This window comes from Hyperoodon ampullatus (assembly GCF_949752795.1).
Source record: "Hyperoodon ampullatus genome assembly, chromosome: 3".
Lineage (NCBI taxonomy): Eukaryota > Metazoa > Chordata > Mammalia > Artiodactyla > Ziphiidae > Hyperoodon > Hyperoodon ampullatus.
The window spans coordinates 115,285,666-115,298,303 of record NC_136916.1 but is presented as its reverse complement, the minus strand read 5'-3'; positions in this window follow the sequence as shown (position 1 = coordinate 115,298,303).

Sequence of the window (12,638 nt, the reverse complement as noted above, 5' to 3'; positions counted from 1 at the left end):
AAAAAGGAGAATGGATATTGGATAGTCGACCAACAGTCTTTGTTACAATGGTATTTGGCTATAGCGGCTTACCTGGGGTTGATGACTCTATATGACTCAACCCCCGTCTCATCCAGGTTTGGGAACAAACTCGTCTTTCTCTACGGAATAAAGCCCGAATTGTACACTTCATTACTTTATCTTTCTTGGAAAGAGGTTTCTTTTTTTTTTTTTTTTTTGCGGTACGCCGGCCTCTCACTGTTGTGGCCTCTCCCGTTGCGGAGCACAGGCTCCGGACGCACAGGCTCAGCGGCCATGGCTCACAGGCCCAGCTGCTCCGCGGCATGTGGGATCTTCCCGGACCGGGGCACGAACCCGTGTCCCCTGCATCGGCAGGCAGACTCTCAACCACTGCGCCACCAGGGAAGCCCGGAAAGAGGTTTCTTTTTAAAAATATAGAATATCACACAAGAGCCACTGTAAATTACCAGAGAGGTCATGCCAAGCAAAGTCAATTAATTTCTCTGTGGAAAAAATGTCAGAGTACAGTAAGTTCTTGGTACATGCACAGCATCCTGTGTGTCTTCCCTTAGGGCATGCACAGTGTCATCTCTGACTGCAGTGTTTGTTCCAGAGCTTAGGCTGTAGGTAAATCCATACGATGCTCATAGGAAGCAGGTGACATGGCAGGGTCCACAAGGGTAAGACTTTTCCCCATTTGATATGAGCGGTGAAGGGATTATACTTTTTCAAAGAAAGGTCATACCAATCAGTGTCAAATACAAGGTTGTTCCTTAGGAATGAAGCCTTTTCTTTTTCATTTCCTTCACTGCCAAATTCTAGAAAGCGTAGCCATCATTTGCGGTCACTGTTTGCACAACCATTTGGCGCTTCAGTCCTTACCTAATGTTTGTACAGCATTTTGGTGATGTTGCTTCTTCTGGCCTTTTTGAAAGCCTCTCCTTCTCTGATTGCTGTGACTCACTTCCCCTTGCCTCTTACTTTTCTCGTTTCTGTCATAAGCTCGTTCCTCTGACTGCTCCACTGATGTGCCCTAGCACTCCATTCTTGGCCCCTTTCTCATTCCCTACCCTCTCTCCTGTGCAATGTCCCTAGACCTACAGCTCCTCCTACTGTCTAAGTGCTGATGTTTCTGATCCTATATCTTTAAAACAGATTTCTCTCTGGAGATCTAGAGCTATTTTTCCAACTGCTCGCTGGGCACTTCTACCTGGATTCCCCGTTAGCACTTAAAACTTACCACCTCTAAAATGGAATTCTTCAACTCCTACTACTCAGTCACTCTCTTAAACCTTTCCTTTCTCCTATATTCTCTGCCTATCTTGGTAAACACCCATCTCAAAGCCAGCAACCTGGGAGTCATCTATTCCTTTCTTTCCGTAATCTCTCTCCATATGTAACCAATCACCAAGACCTCTTCCTTGAGCCTCTCAAGCCCCCCTTCCTTGCAGCCCTACTACTGCTCATCCTTTATCACATGGGATATTACTACAACCACCTCCTGACTGCCTCTGTTTAACCCAGGCTGTCCTTCAAACTGCCATCAGAGTGATCTTTCAAATACAAAAACTCTCTTATGTGACTTCTCTGAATAAAATCCTCTGAACTTCCCATTGCCCATAAGACGCCATTCAAACTCCTCAACTTAGGGTTCAGGGTAGTCCCTTGCAGGGCTGCTGCCTGTCTTCATGGCTCCTTTGTATGAACAAGAAGAAGACACCCCTTTGCAGTCCAGCAGATGCAGAAGGAAGGCTTGGTGAGTGGAGCGTGACTTTATGTGAGAACAAGGCACCCCTTCCATTGGTGGGGGCAGCCCTGCACAAGGGCACATCGCTTGGCTAGCAAAGCTTGGGCTAAACTCATTCCATGAGCTTGTCACCTGACTTCTAGCCGCATCTACACATGGTGTGGGAGTGTGGCCAAACTCCAGCATATCAGATTCTTTGCGGACTCTCTCCTGCTTCCATGATGGTGCCCGTGCCTTCCAGGAAGCACTCTTCCTCTAGCACCCACGATTAGCTCCTACTTATCTTTCAAGACTTGCTTTAAGCATCACTGCCTCCTGGGAGGCTTCTCTGCCCTCTCAGCCTGAATTAATTGCCATCACTTAGTGCAACCCTGACACCCAGTCTATATGTCTGCCATGTCCTGTTGTCAGGCTGTTGTAATGGTTAACTTTTACATTTATCTCCTTCCCTACTTTGTGAACAACTTAAGGGCAGAGGGTAATGCTTTATTCATCTTTATAATCCTGGCCTGGCTTGTGTAAATTCTCACTGAATTGATTGTAGGGCAACTGCCAGAAATTAAACAAAACATCAGATTCTATCTAGGTTTAAGCAGAGCTATAGGGCTTACATTTATTATTAAAAAATTAAGAAAAGAATGGTACTATTTAGTGATGCAAAACCATTACAAAATGCTGCAGAGAGGAATTGTTATTTCTCACTTACGAGCAAAGTCATGAATAGGAGAGGGCAAATGCTGACAGTAGGCAGGGAAAGCACTGGCCTTTCAGAAAGCATATTAAGGGCCTTTAAGGCAAGATTTAAGGGGTGGCCAGACGCGGGAGACAGCTGTGATGTGAACAGGGCACGTGAGCTAAGAAGCGACCTGAATTAAACCTAAGGGCCGAAAGGAGAGCTTCTGTTTAAAGCCCACTCTTGCAACTGACTGGGTGTTTGACCTCTGGGCAAGTCATTAACCTGTGTGTCTTAGTTTCCACATCTGTAAAGTGGAGATAATAATGCTTCCTTCCTTCAAAGAATTACAGATTAATCAGTGTCTGAACAATGCCTCTAACTTGGGAAACTCTATGTAAATATCTAGTGTAGCATGTAGGACAGTCAGGTGTAAATACCAGAGAAATAAATCTGAGCTTTCTTTCAATTCATTCAAAATGTTAAAAAGGAAAAATAATCGCTAGTGTCCTTATCCTGAAAAATGCTATTAAGGAAATAGTAGTTAGATGTTCCTATTGGGGAAAATGTCCTTTTATAAGTCTTCCCCTCCCCCCATCCATGTGACTCCAAAGCAGAGGTGTCTGCTGAGGTTTGTGAGTTCCAGGTGTGTGGGACAAAGGCCTCTTGGATGACTCAATAGGAGCTAGAAAAGCCGCCCGTGCCAGGTGGACTCTGCCAGCGCAGGCTGCTGTCGGCTTCCCCGGGTGGGTCACGAGCTGCCTTGTTTCTCGCCTCCTTGCCCACCGCCTAGCTTCCACCTCCAGGGAGAGGATGGGCGGGGGCTTCCATCGGAGGCTGATGTGCGCTCTTGGGATCATGTAATGTGATCCCCAAATAGAAAGGTTAAGGGTTTACAGTCAGTCCTTCCCCAGCTTTCTAAAAAGGGAAGGTTTCGCCTAAGGACCTTTGGGTTGTTGGCTCGCTTGAGGGCCTCCTCATGCTGAGTGGGGGGGGGGGGGGGCTGGGGGGAGGGGGGAGGAAAGGGGGGAGGCGGCCAAGGGAGGTCAAAGTGCGCCACAGGAGAGACAATGAAAGGACCCCAGAGGAGCTCTTCCCTGCAGGAGGGAGGGAGGTCGGCACAGGAGCAGGCGGTGAGGAGAGCTGACCACAGTGAGGAGAGAGCCACGCGCCCCAGAGGTGGTGCTCCCTTGCCTGGGGGTGGGGGGGGAGGGGGAGGGGGAGGGGTTGTCTGCCTGTGAAGACAAGGGGAGGCCGGGGGAGAGAGAGGCTTTGAAGGGCGGATTTATCAGCTTGCTGGGCCACGGACTGGTGTCCTATCTTTCTCCTTCCCATCCCACTGCCCCTTCCTCTAATGAGTTTATATATTAAATAAGATTGATTTTAAGGCAAGGTGACCTACAGTAGACTAGGTACGTTCAAGGAACTGGAAGGTTTTAGTGACAGCGGTAGAGAGGGCTGACCAAGGTTGCGAGGAATTATGCGGGCACCTGAACACCGGGGCGGCCTCGGCGGTGGCCTGGGTGCGGGGCGCTGGTCGGACGAGCCCACGTCCCCAGTGTCAGCAGTGTCGCCTCCCCCGCCTGTGCTGCTCACTGCTGGGCACCAGCCCTACCTTTTCCTGGACAGTTTAATGCCAAGGAGAAGAGAATCTGATTTAAGTGCAAGCCGTATGTCCCCAAGGGCTGCCCTCGAGGGTGAAGTGTGACTGGGGGACTCATTGGATTGTCTCAGGTGCTTGGGTTGGGATCTACTTTTGAGGAGTTTGAATGTCCTTCCTGTTCGTTGGTCTGAATTACACTGCTTTGCCTGCACAGCTTGCCGGTTAGAAGCAGAGGCCAGTGAGAAAGTTCTCTCATACAGGGAGTTAATGGTAAGCACCAGTGTATGAGATGGATTTAACCCTGTTGTACAAAGTTTTCTCTGAAGAGGGTACTTGCTCTATGTTGCTTTGCTATTTTTCTTTTGAATTGTGAGATGCACCTGTTATCTAGGGAGAGGAGGCCTATGACCTTAAGTGATGTTAAATTACTCAGTAAAGCAGTTTGACTGTGGGTGCTTCACAAGAAGCACAAACCATTACTGTGTTTGGAATTATTAAGCTTCTGTAATAGTTTTAGTAAAGGGGTTTAGACCTGAACATTCTGAGCAGCTCTATTCCTGACTCGTATATTGACTTGGGTAAGGTATTTATACCTGTTCTGAGTTCCGTCCCCACCTCCACTCACCTCTTCCAGCTGAAGGAGGGAGCTATGAGAACAGGGCTCAAGCTTGGTGCACATGCATCACCATTATTTAAACAGGGCACATGCTATTGCATGGTTGTTATTTCCTTGGCTTTCAGAGACTCTTTTTTTTCTTTTTTTTTGTACTAGAACTGCCTGAAATGGAATAAACCTTCTGTCTGTTTTTATCTTCCAAATAAGATCTTTTCAAAGCTGCTTCTTTGGGGGAGTCTGGAATAATTAATTCTTTCCCCTGCATCTTTCTCAATGCATTTAATTTGAACTTTCTTAATGAAAACTCATCTCTCATAAATGCTGGGTTGGCCCATTTTGTGTGTGCCTGCTCTGTCCTGCTTTGAGTGATGTGTACATAAGAGTCAATCTGGTGATGAGTTTTGCTTGTGTGGTGCGGAAGGGTGGAGAGGGAGGAGGGTTTGATGAATAGAGGCGACCAGAAAATGTACTTGATAATAACATGGCCGTGATTGATGTTGTAATTCCTGAAAAATTATCATTATGATATAATTATTTGTTTATGAACTGTGCCCTGAGACTCCCAAGTTTGTGATTATTCATGGCACAGATAAAACTCTAAAGTCAATAATTCATCAAGGGTGTAATGGTTTTGTTTGGGGGGAGGTAGGAGGGTCACAGGGATATTACATCCTGTTTCTGACACTTCCGCTATAAATCTGAGAACTCCTTCAGTACAAGGAAGAGCCATCTCCTTACCCTCCGCTCCTTTGTTTTTTTCTTAAAGTGGTCTTAGTAGTTTGCATATATTATTATTATTATTATTTTTTTTTTTTTTTTTTTTTTTTTTTTTTTGCGGTACGCGGGCCTCTCACTGTTGTGGCCTCTCCCGCTGCGGAGCACAGGCTCCGGATGCGCAGGCTCAGCGGCCATGGCTCACGGACCCAGCTGCTCCGCGGCATGTGGGATCTTCCCGGCCCGGGGCACGAACCCGTGTCCCCTGCATCGGCAGGCGGACTCTCAACCACTGCGCCACCAGGGAAGCCCTGCATATATTATTTTTAAAACAAATTAATTTTATTGTAGAAAAATTTCAACAGAGGAACATTATCTGGGTCAGTCCTGTTGGTGTATCTCATGACTGCCGGCAGAAAGATAACAGAACAAAAAACAACTGTGCTTTGTCCCCCGGAAGGTACAAGACAATCTTACACTAATCGCTTTGATTTTGGTCCGTGAAAGGAGACAAAAAGAGGTCTATTCATTTTCAGAAGGTTGATGAGTTTGGCCTCATGATTTTTATTTGACGTTTGAGTGGATGATTTTACACGTACATATCAGGGGTCTTGGCATCTCACCCCACTTCTGCTCCTGTAATATGGCTGATACTGTAGTTTCTCTATTTCTTTCAATTTCCTTCTCATGGTCGTTTTTTCCCTGCCTCAGTTTATTTACAAGAGAGTAGCCCACTGGGAATTTGCTATGAATGCATTATGTGCTTTTATCCCAGGGTTCAGAGTTCTATAAATGCTGGGGCCAGGTCTCTCCTCTCCAGCAGGGCTGGGTGAAGTCATCTCAGAGGGCACATAGAGTACAATGAAAATGAGCGATGTTTTCACAGGGACAGGCCCTTGCTCACCTTTCATGCCTAGGAAACAAGTGAACTTCTTTCCTTAAATTGCTTTTCCCCTAAGCACATGCCAGCATTACATGAGGGCTATATATGTATAGAAGGTGGGAGACCTACCTTGTCAAAAGTTTGTGAAAAGACCAAGGTGTTCTGGTTGGCTAGAGGCTCAAGATGAAATCGCAATTTGGCCTGGCTGCTAAGAAGTGACTTCAGTTTCAGACTGTTTTAATTAAAATCTCAGAGTCCTGAGCAAAAGATGTAATGGGACTTTTAGCCCAGGCAGGCACCAGATAACACCTGGAGCTCTGTGATTGGTCTGGGGTGCCACATTTTAAAAGAGGCCATTATGGGTTGAGTTGTGTCCTCCAAATAGTTGATGTCCTAACCCCCCATACCTCAGCATGTGACCTTAGTTCCATTTGCTTCTCAGGGTAGGGTCATTGCAGATGTAATTAGTTAAGATGAGATCATACTGGAGTAGGGTGGGCCCTTCACCCAATATGACTGGTGTCCTTATTGGAAGAGGAGAGACACACACAGCGGAGAGAACTCCGTGTGAAGTTGCAGATACACACAGGGAGAAGATGGCCACGTGATGGTAGAGGCACAGATCAGAATGATGCATCAAGAGATGCCCAGGATTGCTGCTCCCCACCAGAAGCTAGGAGAGAAGCAAGGAGCAGACTCTCCATCAGAGCCTTTCAGAGGGAATCCACCTTTGTGGCACCTTGAATTCAGACTTCAAGTCTCCAGAATTGGGGGACAATACATTTCTGCTGTTTCAAGCCACACAGTTTGTGGTAGTAAGGCAGCCATAGGAAACCAATTCGGGGGCCTTGACAAATTCTGGTGCACCCAGATGAGGGTGACTAGGATGGTGAAGGGACCTGCCACAATGCCATTGGAGGAACAATGGAAAGAACAGGTGACAGTTAACCTAGAAACTTATCGATACTCTGATATCCATCTTCACGTATTTGAAGGCCACTCAGATGGCAGAGGGTTGAGATCTAGTCCATTTAACTCCAGAGGGAAGATTTCAGTTCAGCACCTTCTAAAAATGTTAACAATTCAGTTGTGGGCTAGAAAGACCCTCACCACTAGAATTAAGGAGATGTGATTTCTATACAAGAGAGTCTCTCTCGGTTGCTAAGAGTCTCTGGGTGATGTCTGAGTTTAGGTAGGTCACTGCTCATCTGTGAGGGTACACTGTTAAATGGTACCTTCTTATGAATCTAAGCTCCATCTGACTAGCTGTCCATGGACTACATTGTCAAAGTTTTTCTAAGCCAGTTACTAACTGCTTGGGCTGTTTCCTCTTCCTCCTTTCTCTATTTGTGGTACCTAACTTATTGCTGAATATAGAATAAATAGTATTGTGGACACACACACATCCTCCAACCAACATTTCTCGCTGGCCAACTCTGTGCCAGCCATATGGACCACCCGCGAAGGCAGGAATGAATGAACTTGTTGCTTTATCCATTTTGCCATTCCTTTCTTGGTGGAAACTCAACCCATCCTGCCAAACCACATGGTCATTTCTTGTGGAATCACTGACTCTTGACAAGTCATGGTTCATTTTCATTTTTCCACATGTCCTCATCCATCAGTAGTTAGTAGTTCTTCACGGAGCCAGGACTATTCATAAATCATTGATCTAGGCACTGTGGGGGGACATGAAGATGAACAAGCCATGATTTACGCCTGTGGCGAGTTTACCAGGTCAGCCCCCCTCTCCCTGCCCTTATAATGGTTTTCTAGGAGATACAGAAAAGCAGAAGCATCGAAGGGTGTTAGCTTACCTTAGCATCCCAGAATTGTTTCTTAAGCCTGCTAGTTGTCATCACTCTTTGAGACTCATGCTCACGAATAAGGTTTGCCTTTTTCACTACATGATATGAAGGATTAGCGAAGGTATTCTTCCTTTGCTTCCAAGTCCTTCACTCTTTCTAATTTTTGAACCTGGATAACAATCTTCTTGGCTTGAACCGACTATCTTCTGGGCTTGAAAATATACATTATCTCTTACCTTCAAAGCAGTGCATAGACCAAGTTGATTTCAAATTGTTCAGCATGTTGTTCAACATAAATATGCTTTGTCTAGGGGTAGGTGAAGATGGGTAAGAGTTATAGTCCAAAAGGACGAAGACCAGTTTATTTATGCTCAACTGAGTGCATATCTTCCCTCTCGTCCTGCCTGCTACCTTATTTAAAAGTTTGCCGCCATTGTTGTTCCTCATTGCCAAATGGGTAAGTGTCAGAATCAGCTGGGAAGGAGAAGAGATGCAGAGGGCTGGCCTTAGATCCCTGTTCTATCCATCACCTGCAAACTGAAGCCTTAACAAAGTGACTTGCTGCCAGACTGGCAAGGGAGAGGTCCTGTGCCTCTGAGGAGCTCAGGGTTCTGGTTTAGCTGGCAGCCCCAGGGCTGGGGAAGTGGCAGGGCTGCCCAGTTGTCAGTGGGTCTGCGCCCAGAGCTCACGCCCTCTGTTTTTGGCTACGAGGTGTTCTTTATTTAATGAGTGACATATTTTAGCATTGATGGGTACAAATAAAGGACAGGAAACTTGATGCTAAGGAGGCTTGAGCCTGGGTAAGCATCGAGGATTTCTATCACCTCTATTGCAGAAGCTCCAAATATCATGAGGATTTCAATTCACCCATCACCATGTCTGGCTTTCCTTTTTCCACTCCCAACTGCTACTACCCCCAGATCACAGGGTGAAGGGGTGTCCAGAATTAAAGTGTTATGGCCAACCAACATTGTCATCGAGCCAACAGAGGGTCAGCCCTCAGCCTTGGTAGACCCTCCCCCATGCAAAGCTCTGGAAGCCGTGGCTAACAGCCGGGTCCATCAACACCTTCAGACAGAGTGCCTTGGGTAAGCTGGCTTCGACACTCACTGTCATCTGTTCAGGACCACGTTTCCAGCTTCATCAATTTGTTTGCTTCTCAATATTGCTCTAATCTGTTCTGACTCTCAAGAGCAAAAAGGAAAGACAGATTTTGCCAAAGCAGTTGAGAGAATCCAATTCTGTATTCTCAGTCACCCTCTTCCTATTTCTAATTTTTAAGTACTTATTTCCAGGGATCCATAAAGGGTCTAGTGGAGAGATCTAGGACCCCATGACCATAACTGCCTTTCCACATCCACCAGTCTGAAGCTATCCTCCATCTAAAAGTACCCTCAAATGAGCAAATGTCATCAAAGACTTAAAGTAGGACATGATATTTACTATAGTGGGGAGCTTTTGGACAAAGTGTTTGCCTTTTCTTTCCACTCAACCCATCCATATGTCTTCATTTTCTGGAGAGCACAGACTTAACAGGTGACCCACCTGTATCCTTAACTTTGAGAGAGCGGCTGAAGTTTTCCCTCTTTATTTTTTGGAGTTGGCCAGCTGACCTGCCTCAAAAAGGGACAGGCTGGATGCTGACCTACCCAATAACACAGCACAATCATGACTTACTTGGCTTATCTGGAGAAAGAAAATACATATTTAGTATAAAGAGAAGATATAAGCAATGGAACAGTTGGTTATACATTAGAGCTCATAATAAATGAAAATATCGAGTGCATTTTAAATGATTAACTCTCATCATTTACTGTGTATTAATCAAGAAAAAATGCACACTTTCCATAGTGGTTAATGTCGCAGGCCCGTTGTTCAGCTTTGATAACGTACATAATAATGCTCATATGACAATGAGTTGGGGTAGCTGAAGATCTAGGATGGTTGCACGTTTGGTGTAGTATTTGGATTAGCATCTTAAGCTGTGCCTTGTCAGTCAGCCTCATCGGTATACAAGCTACACATTTCGTCCAAAACTAGCAAAAATATGGATGCTTTAAAAAATTTTTTCTTTTTTGTTTAAATCAAGAATAATGACCAAGGTACCTGCTTAAACAAATACTACCAGCATTCATTAGTTAGGATGGTTACATGTAAAAGAAATGATGCCAGATAGTAACAAATCCAAGAGAAGTTTATTATGAAAATGGCACCTGCAGATGAAAAATTAAGTTACATAAAGACAACCATGTATGTGACATGTATGAGAATCTACAAAAGTATAAAAAGAACCCTGTTGTAAATGAAGTATGTACATTTCTGATTTGCAGCATTATAAATGGTCAATGAAAAAAAATGTTTCAAAATAAGCCAGGCACTCAGGAAGTTAGGTCCCGTTAGCTTCACACAAAACAAATGTACCATAGCTGTCGCTTTGTAATGTTTTAATTTTTTTATATATATATTGTAGAGTTGGTAACACTGCTAAGATTTTTACGAACAGAATATCCCTTTCCCCATTATTCAGCTACTTGGCACCAGTCTCCTCATAAAAGTTTTCATATATTTGTACAAGAAATAGTTAAAAACACAGACACAGTCTTCACAGGTAATGAAGTATTTTTTTTTCCACTTTGTAATTTTAACACTATGGATTTAGACAGCAGCTGTGATTATCTGTTAGTTTAAATCACCAGAAATCATTTTGACACAACACAGAAACATTTATAAAAGAAAATAAAAAACAGCTGTCTAGCTGTTCTTTGTAGCTGATAGGTGCGTTCCTTTGATTGTTCAATAGCTAGAGTAGAGCTTCCAAAATTACTCTTTAAATTTCGTGATTGGCCTTCTTCACTTCCTAAACCTACTCAAATCCTTCAAGTAAGTGCTCACTATTAGAATTTGTGGCATTAAACTTCTTTTCACTATTCCACAGTGGTTTGGGCCCAACTCATGGAATCAAAGGGCCTGGAGGAATCCATTCAACACAGTGATATTCAAAGGACAGCCAAGTTACTATATTAGCATTGCACACATAAACAAATATATACGACAATTCTATAGTCCATCCCCCCCACCCACCGTTCCCCTTTTGTTTTTAAAAAATGTTGGTTGACCTTTGAAATAATTTTCTGTCTCACTGGTAAATTGCTTTATATATTGCTCCATCAGCCAACCTGGGAGGAAACCAAAGCAAAGCACCCACTGCTTATAGGTAGAACACAAGGGACTCTGGGAATGTTAACAACTGAGGCTATATGGCATCAATTTATTTCATATATCTGAGCATTATTCTTCAGTGCTTTGTGTGGCACTCCAGAAGAGTCATACCCAGAATTCCATTATGGGAAAAATGGCTCCATTAACCTTGAGCTAGTTAAGAGTCTTTTTATCTCTGAGAATGAAAAAGATTTTGGAGAAGTTGGGGTTGGGTGGGGGGAGATGAGGCAGGAAAAGGGGAGAGAGAGAGAGAGAGAGAGAGAGAAAGAGAAAGAGAGAAAGAGAAAGGGGAGAGGTTGGGAGAATATACACCAGCAAAGCAACAGCAGAAATCTTGAAAAGTGAAATGGAAGATTCACAGACAGTAGCAGAAGCAGCATAGGGTGACGTTACAGAGGAAGGCCACCACACAAAAATCACTAACCCCCAAGAATCACTGATTCACTAGGACTGCAGGAATGGGACTGTACTAGAGATAGAGCACAGAGAAGACAAAGGACAAAACAACTACATTAGCTTAGTATATACTGCATATAGAAACACACATTGAAACTGCAATGGACTGACAGCCAAGGACACATACACAGTGCACACATTACAGTTCTCACATCTGTTATTAGATGCCTTAACAAACAGCTGCCAAAAATGGAGTGGAAGAAGAATTTATATTTGACAGTCATTTGGAGTGTTTGACACTACACTGATTTCTGGCAACAAAGACAAAATAGGATATTTTTTTCTTTTTCTTTTTCTTTTTTTTCTTTTTTTTTTTTTTAAACTTAATGTGCAGTTTTCAGTTGCAGTTATCTGTTTGAAGCTTATTTTAACCCATTCTTTAGTTTTAAACCTTACTGGTTCCAACCTAGAAATAAAAGAACCAAAGGGAAAAAAAAATCCACCAAATCAGTCCCCCAAAATACAACCTTCCTTTTTTTTTTTAGCAAGAAATGAAAAAATCAAAAACGTTAAATATTTTCCTTCTTTTACTCCAAAGTGTTATTGAAGTTGCAAAAATTAGCCTCAGTTAGACTGAGAAAAGGAAAGAAAGAAAGCTCAACAAAAGGCAGTATGTACCTAAACTGCTCCTCAAATCAGTTTGATTGAGTTTTCCAAAAGCCCTTTTAAAAAGGGCTTTCCTGACCCATTAAATTTAATGTGAGGCTATGTTAGTTGGGAGGTAAAAAATTTTAAGTCCTGCAGCAAACATTAATGAGGGCTTTGTCTTAACTAACCAAGGAGACTGCAGCAATGGACTCCAGACCAGGACAGAACACATTTTTTTCAAAACCCAGCCCAGGAGCTGCATTTTGTATGAAGACATTACAGATTAATAAATGATAGCACCATGGTTTTAGAAATTAAGTTAATGTTTCAG